The following is an 8,659-nucleotide window of genomic DNA, read 5'->3' as shown; positions in this document are numbered from 1 at the left end:
CAGTTCAGTGATTTTTCTCCTTTCGTGTGAATAGCGCACCCATGTAAACTATATATTATTTTTTTCAAGGAGAGATAAAGATTTCTTTAGATGCCATAGTTGGATGATTAGCTGAAAATTAGAAAAAAAACACCTAATTTGTTTTAAAATTTTCCCTCTGAATCCTCACAAAATTAGGTAAAGTGATGGAAAATCCCCTCCAAGTTTATCAATTCAGGTGTCCTGATTTCAGAAATACCTAATTTATATAGATTTTCCATACTTTCACAGCACCAGGGAACCAGGTGTACATTTTTATGGCTTAAAGGGTTTGGGGGTTGTGAACGGGGGCAGGAGGATACTACTGGGTAGATGTTATGCTAGGGTAATGGGATGTAAGGTTTTAAATTTTTTATTATTATTATCTTTTTTATATATTGCTTTTTAATTTTTTATATATACATATATGATTTTTTTTTTTTTTAAATGGTTAGAGGTCCTCTTAGGGACCTCCTGAACATGTTGTTAATGCCAGTGATGTCATAATGACATCACTTAGCTCACTTTTATTATTTTTTTAAATTATTATTTATATTATTATTTTAATGATTTTTTTATTATTATTTTTTAAATGAATAACCTTTTTTTTTTTTTTCTGTTTCAGCACGGGAGGAGGGTGAGAGACATGGTTTCTCACTCTCCTCCCCGCGATCCCCCTGCACTGATCACACTGATCTCTATGCAGGTCCTCACAGACATGCATAGAGATCGCAGCGTCTGTGCCTCATAGGGGGACAGGATGTCCCCTGCAACTTTCCGGCTTTCAGCCTGATCTCCCGTGCAGCGGCAGGGATATGTGAAGGGACGCCCTGTACCCCGAGTGGGTACTCCCGCCATGCGTTGCTTCCTCCTGCCGGGACACCAACAATTAACCCCTTCAGCGCCAGGCAGAACCAGCTTTGTAGATAGAAGGGGGGACAATAAAGGATCATAGCAGCCCACCCCAAGCATCAGGCAACACTCATGTTGAGGTGAAAACAGTACTCCTTTATTAAAACTAAATACAGAGCTATATATACACAAGTAAGAAAAAGGGCAAGACAAATATCACATGCTCTAATTACCATGTCAGGAAGGAAGTAATTAGATCAAATCCTGCAACACAATATCCGGAGGAAGGACAGGATGACATGAGACATAAATAATTACATTCATTGGGGACTGCCTAAGTCCGGATCCTCCTGAAGACCATCTCGTAATAATCCCGGGCCGCCAAAGTCATAGCCCTCAGTGGGCTCTGTACCTTCCAGGCACCAACCCACCTCGGCTGCGTTTCATCGTAACGCCCTGTATCCGTCATCCCACATCATCTCGGTTTGGACCAGCCCGTCTAACTCGGACACCCATTCCTCCCTGGGCTGCTCTCCCAGCAACGGCATTCGTGCCTCCAGCTGGAACCAGTAAATATCCTCGCTAGTTGGGAGGCACTTACCCTGGTATTCCTGTTCCCATTGCAGAGTCTCCCACCAGAGTTGCCGACTCTGCGAGGCCTCGGTCTCGGTCGCGGTCCTGGCATTTCATGCTGAGTGCCGGAATATGACGTCATACTCTGGCGCTCAGCAGTGAGGCAGAGCGCACTGTGGCAGAGCAGGGAGACAGAGGCCTCGTGATCCCACCGCAGGACTTCTACAAGGTAAGTGAACTTCAAAGGGGGAGATGGTAGATAGTTGAGGATGGGGTAGATAGGTAGAAGGGGTGGATAGGACAGAAGGGAGTGAGAAGGGGTACATAGTGCAGCAGGGAGTGAGAAGGGATAGATAGGGCAGAAGAGAGGGAGAACGGGTAGATAGGGAGAAAGGAGGGTAGCAAGAATATTGAAATAAAGAGTCAGAATGAGAGAGAGAGTGAATGGATTAATGTGTGGATGCATTGTGAGAATGAGTGAGAATAAATGAATTAATGTGTGGATGAATTGTGTGAATGAGTGAGAGTATTAATGTATGGATGAATTGTGTGAATGAGTGAGAGAAGTAAATAATTTGTGTGAAAGAATAAATGATTGTGTGAGTGAAAGTGAATTTGTGAGTGACTGTAAAAGTGTTTGTGTGAATCATAGGTGTATAATTGATTTGTCAATAAGGCAAAGATGGTATAAGCAGGGTGTTTAAGCATTGGGGACCAAGATGGTACAGGCAGGGTGTTTATGGGACAAAGATGGCACAGCTAGTGTGTTTATGGTTCAAAGATGTCATACACTCGGCTGTTTGGGGACAATGTTGACTCATTCTGGGCTGTTTGGGGACAAAGATGGCACGTCCTATACCTTGTATAGCCCAGGCCTTGTAGAGACTTCTGTGTGGATACAGGGGTTCAGTTTCTGCTGATGTTCCCCATGTTTTAGCACTCAGAGTCTCAAAACTGTAACGTCAGCTGGACATCCTGTGGTAGGAAGAAGGCTGATTGTTTTTGCATTGTTAATTGTATAGGTGTGAAGTGTTTCCCCTGTTATTGTGTGAGTTAGCCCTTGTCTTAAAACCCCTTGTAGGTATGACTAGCTCTCACTGCTGCATACCTAATTATCAATTACATAACAGGTAGCTGTTAATCCTGTGAGCTCCTGTTATCCCTGTGTCCTGGCCATTGTCTGTCTCAAGCCAATTATATGTTTATCATCGTTCCACGTCTACGTCCCCAATTAATGTAATTTTTTATGTCTCATGTCATTCTGTCCTTCCCCTGGATATTGTGTTGCAGGATTTGATCTAATTACTTCCTTCCTGACATGGGAATCATGTGATATTTGTCTTGCCCCTTTTCTTGTGTATATATATAGCTTTATCTTTGGTTTTAATAAAGGAGTCCTGTTTTCACCTCAACATGAGTGTTGCCTGATGTTTGGGGTGGGCTGTAGCCACGCTGTGTAGCTAAGCTTCGGATAGCCACAGTGCCAACGCAGCTCCGGTGCAGCGGCGCCCCCCCCCCTTCTATCTACAACGCTGGTTCTGCCTGGCGCCGAAGGGGTTACTTGTTGGTGTCCCGGCAGGAGTGGTTTACAAAGTATATACACATCTGATATATGATGCCCATGGTAAAAAACGTAATTTTGAATAGTCAGTAAAAAACTAATTATTTATATTTTTAAAGATAGGTCTTAATGTTAAGAAACAACATAAAAATATAATTTTTTAATTTTACAGACGAATAAAACTTAAAACAAACTTAAATCTAATGAATAATCCTTAAAATTTGTAAAATTAAGTACATTTACTAAAACTGCCGTTTCTTGTAAACAAAGCAGAGGATCTTGAGAAAATGTAGTATTATGACAACTCTGTGTAAGAGACAGGTGGTTAGTAGTTTAAGTGACAGAAGGCAATAAAATAGTAAAACTTGATAAAAACTTAAAGGAAGAGATGTAGATCAAAATCTACATTAAAACCATTTGGTGTCAATGTTTTTAAGGTGAATATCCAAAACATCTCATTTTTATCTAATTGTTACTGATATTGCCTCCTCTCCAAGGGATAGGTATTATTTTTAATCGCTAAATTTTTTTAAAAAATCGGGGTCTTTGTTATGCTTTAAAAATTGTTTAGAGACACTGTGGGTAGTGACGCCATTTTTAATGTTTCGACATTGTTCCATTATTCTCACTTTTAAACATCTGGTCATCATACCCACATATTGTAATCCACGAGGACATAAATAACACATTTAGTGTTGCAAGCTATACATTCATTTATTTATCTTGTATTCTTTCTGTGTGATATTAGATTTAAAAGAACCTTGTCTGCATTGTGTTATATTGGTTGACTTGCAGGCTAAGCATGTATTACATTTGAAAAAACCCTTTTCTTCATTTAAAAATGTCCCTTTTATTTCTTTTTTGTTACCTGTGTAGTTTAAAGCTTCTATCTGGTGCTCCTCTAAAAACAATTTTAGGTTTCTTAAGGAATATATTTTTTAAGTTTTTCTTATTAGTCCTTTTAAAAGTTTTGTTCTTGCTATTAAAGTCTGTCACTATAGGTAAAATGAAGTTATCTTTCTTAACTCTTTTCTGTCAGTTTTTTTCTATATTGTTTATGGTGTTCTGTATTTTCTGTCCATTATAGTTTTTCTCCGCCAGTCTTTTTTTTTTTTTTTTTTAGAAAAATGTGCTTGGGATTTAAAAACAGGGGTATCTGTACAGTTTCTCCTTAGTCTCAACATTTGGCTTTTAGGGATACCTTTGAGTCATGGCCCATAGTGGCAGCTTGATTGTTCTAGGAAGGTGTAGGTACAGACCTTTTTAAAATGAGCTCTGGTTTTAATTTGATTATTTTGTATGTAAATATCTAAATCTAAAAATGTAACGGATTCTTGGCTGATACTGGAAGTTAAACCGATACCACTATTATTATTATTTAAACATTTTTTAAAATAATCTAAATCAGGTTTGGTTCCATCCCAGATAAAAAAAAAAAAAAAAATATTGTCTATATACCTGCTATAGGTAACCAAGTTTGCACTCCACTGGTTGTTAGTCCAGATCATCTCATTTTCCCAGTTCGCCATGAATGGATTGGCGTAACTTGGTGCAAACTTGGTTCCCATAGCAGTGCCAGTAAATTGTAGATAAAAGGAATCATCAAAAATAGTTATTTTCTAAAATTAATAAAACAGCATTAATAAAATCTATAAAATTAGCAGAAAAATCCTAATTTGTTTCAAGTATGTTTCTTACAGCTTGACAACCTAAATTGTGACAGATAATAGTGTATAAAGATCGTACGTCACACATGACCAAAATAAAATGGGGTTCCCACATAAAATTGTCTAAAAGTTGCAGCAAATTAATCGTGTCTTTTAGATATGTTTTTGTCTTTTTTACGACTGGTTGGAGAATAATATCTATGAATTCTGATAGGTTTGAAAGGATAGAATTTACTCCTGATACAATGGGGCGCCTTGGGGTTTTTTTCTGTTCTTTATGGATTTGGGGTTAAAATAGATTACAGGGTTGGGGTTGGTTATGTACCTTACTTCATATTTAGAAATAAAACCATTTTCTAATCCAGTTTTTAAAATATTCTTTAATTTTGTTTTTATTTGTTCAACTGGGTTGCTTTTCAGTTTTTTTATAAACTTTAATATTCTTCAGTTGTCTATAAGCTTCTTTTTCGTATTGTATTTTATTTAAAATTACCAACCCCCCACCTTTATTAGCGGGCTTGATGATAATGTCCTTATCATTGTATAGCTCTCTTAGATTTTTTTTCTCTTTTATGGTGAAGTTGTTATAGTCATATTTACTTTTTCTTATTTTTTCTAAATCGTTAATGACACATTTTTCTAAGGTCTCTATAGCGCTGGATTTGTAATGTTGAGGGTAAAATATTGATTTAGGTTTGAGGTTTGTTTTAGAGATATTTTCGCTGGTTTCACTATTTCTAGTTAAATTAAAAACTTCTTCCTTAATTTTATAAAATCTTTTTAAAGTCGCATGTCTAGTAAATTTGTTAAGATCGATAAAAGCTTTAAAAAGATTAAAATTGGAAGTGGGTGCATATTTTAACCCCTTACTTAAAACAGATATCTGATTATGGTTAAAAGATTTATCTGTTAGATTAAAAAGAGAGAAAAAGAAAAAAGGGGAAGGAGGAAAGAGCGAGAAGAAGAAAGCAGTAGAAGAGAGAGAAGAAGCCAAAAGGTAATCAGGATGCCAGAGTCGCCTTCCGATACCAAATGGTCCGCAAATCTTTCAGGATATAACCACTAGGCATAGGGCAGAATGTAGCAGTATAATACTCATCCCAGGCCGCCCAAGTGTCATGGAAAATGTGTGGAGTGTTAGAGGCGGAATACAAGACGTCCTGAATCGTGGGAGGGAGTGGGTCCTTCCACTTGCGCGCAATGCAAACCTTGGCTGCGATCAAGACATGACCCAGTAGTTTTCGCAGTGGGGAGGCTAATGAGGGAAACATATCTAACAATGCAATCTCCACCTCAGCCGCGATTGGAATATGCAACAATTCCACTATGAGATGAAAAACAGCTGTCCAGTAGGGTCTCCAGCATAAGGGGGAGGAGGAGGGGAACATTTTAGTTAGTCTGGAAGGAACATAATACCACCGAAAGAGAACCTTCCTATTGGTTTCGAAATGAGTAGCATTTCTTGAGACCCCCTGAAACGAGGAGAGGGCATGATACCAAGTTTGAACATCATATTCCCTGCCAAGTTCCTTCTCCCATTGTAGCATAAATGGAAGTTTGTCAGCAGACCCGTGACCCAATAGAGCAGTATAACAAACCGAGATAGCCCCCGGAACACAAGGAGCTTTCAGGCAAAGCCGAACGATCGGGGTATCAGGACAGGAGGCAGGGAGGTCCCTCAGATGCTGCGAAAGGGCGTGCCGAACTTGTAGATACTTAAAGAAATCTCGACTGGGCAGGGAAAAAGTACTATGCAGGTCTTGGAAAGAACGTAGACAACCCCCGGAGAACAAGTGGGATACCGAAGTGACACCACAATGTATCCAATTATCTAAGTGGACATGAGGGATAAGGGGTTTCAAAGAAGATAATGGGGCGTGCCCGAGAAGGTGATCAGGAAACCGCAACATGGATTTATGTTTGTCCCACATTGCCAACGAGAGCGAGGTCGTGGGTAGGGCATCCGGCAGTGGAGGTCTAGAATGCTTAGGAAGCCACAAAAGATCTCGTAACAAAAATGGGGAAGTAAACAAGGATTCATGGTCCACCCAGGCCACCCTAGATGGTTCTGAAAAGAGAAGAAGGGTTTGAGCCAGGTTGGAGGCAAGATAATAGAGCCTGAGATTTGGAATACCCAAACCACCAAGTAATTTAGAGCGCTGTAAAATATGGTACGGAAGACGGGGCCGTTTGTGGAGCCAAAAAAATTTAGACAGTCTGGTTTGCATCGTGCGAAAAAATCCAGAAGGCAAAGCTATGGGCAAAGTCCGATAGAGATATAGCAATTTGGGGAGGGAATTCATTTTGAAGGAGACGATACGGCCAAGCCAGGAAATCTCCAGTTTTGACCATCTGTTTAAATCGTCACAGATTTTGTTCCAAAGTGGTAGAAAGTTGGATTTAAATAAGGAACCAGCCGACTTGGTAATGCGGACCCCCAAATATGTAATAAAGTCCGTACGCCAAGAATAATGAAAAGTCCCGGACACGGCGCTAATCACCGAAGTCTCGTATCCTATATTAAGAGCCTGCGTTTTATGCCAATTGATTTTGTAGTACGAGAGATTACCAAAAGTAGACAATAACGCATGTAGATTCGGAAGAGAAATTGTTGGATTAGTGAGTGTCAGGAGGACATCATCAGCGTACAGACAAATTTTAGAGTCAACGGAACGTATGGGAAAGCCCGCAATATCGGGGTGATCTCTGATGGCAATCGCCAGCGGTTCCATGGCTAGAGCAAACAAAAGCGGCGAGAGCGGGCATCCTTGGTGGGTACCATTGCTAATAGCGAAGGGCTCCGAAAGAAAGCCAGAGGTATAGACTCGCGCACGGGGCCGGTCGTAGAGGACAGAAACTGCGTTAACGAATTTTTCAGGTAAGCCAAAAGCCCTCAACGTAGAGAGCAGATACCCCCAATGAATGCGGTCGAAAGCTTTCTCCGCATCTAAAGAAAGCATCACACAAGGTTTATTAGTAGATTTCGCGAGATGGGTAATATTAATGATGCGCCTCGTATTATCAGACGGTTGACGACCTAGGATAAAACCTACCTGATCATTGCGGATCAAGGCAGGAAGCAAGGTATTCAAACGGTTAGCAAGTAATTTGGAATAAAGCTTAATATCCGTGTTTAACAGGGATATAGGTCTATAATTTTCACAAGCCGAAGGGGACTTCCCGGGTTTAGGGATGGTGACTACATAGGCCTCAGACATTTCACCAGGGAGGGGTGTAGACTCCAAGAAACAGGAAAAGAGATCACTTAAGCGAGGAGCCAAAATAGATTTAAATTTTTGATAATAAAGATTGGAGAAGCCGTCTGGACCTGGGGCTTTATGAGATTTCAAGCCGGCAATGTTACGCTCTACTTCATCAGGTAATGGCGGCGCCACCAAAGCCTCCCACTGATCTGCAGGAAGCCGAGGGATTGAAAGAGAGGAGAGAAAATCAGCAATCTCCACCGAACGCGGTTGCGGTAAGTCCGTCTGTAGACGGAGGTTATATAAGGAGTCATAATATTTCGCAAACAGATCAGCGATTTCTTTCGGATTATACACCCTCACACCCTGAGAAGTCTGCAAATAATGGGTAGTACAGGAAGACGTCTGGAGTCGGAGCCTGCGAGCCAACAAGGAATCAGCTCGATTCCCTTTTGCATAATGCTGCAGGTGAAGCCGACGTAACGCGAATTCCGTGTAATGTAGTTGAAGTTTATGTAATTCAGCTTTGATCTCCCGTATCTGATCCTGAGTGTCTTTGGACCAAGAAGCTTTATTGGTAAGCTCCAAGGACACCAGACGGTCAGTAAGTTCTGAGATCGTGCGTAATCTCTGCTTCTTTTGAGCAGACGCAATTTTAATAAGATGACCCCATATGACTGCCTTATGGGCAAGCCAGAGGGTGGAGGGTGAAATCTCCGGAGTGGCATTGGTCCGAAAATACTCGGCGAGCGCGTCCGCAACATCCACGCATACCTCCGTCTGTT

This window comes from Spea bombifrons, chromosome 9 (genome assembly GCF_027358695.1).
Source record: "Spea bombifrons isolate aSpeBom1 chromosome 9, aSpeBom1.2.pri, whole genome shotgun sequence".
Taxonomy (NCBI): Eukaryota; Metazoa; Chordata; class Amphibia; order Anura; family Pelobatidae; genus Spea; species Spea bombifrons.
This window is presented reverse-complemented; position numbering follows the sequence as displayed.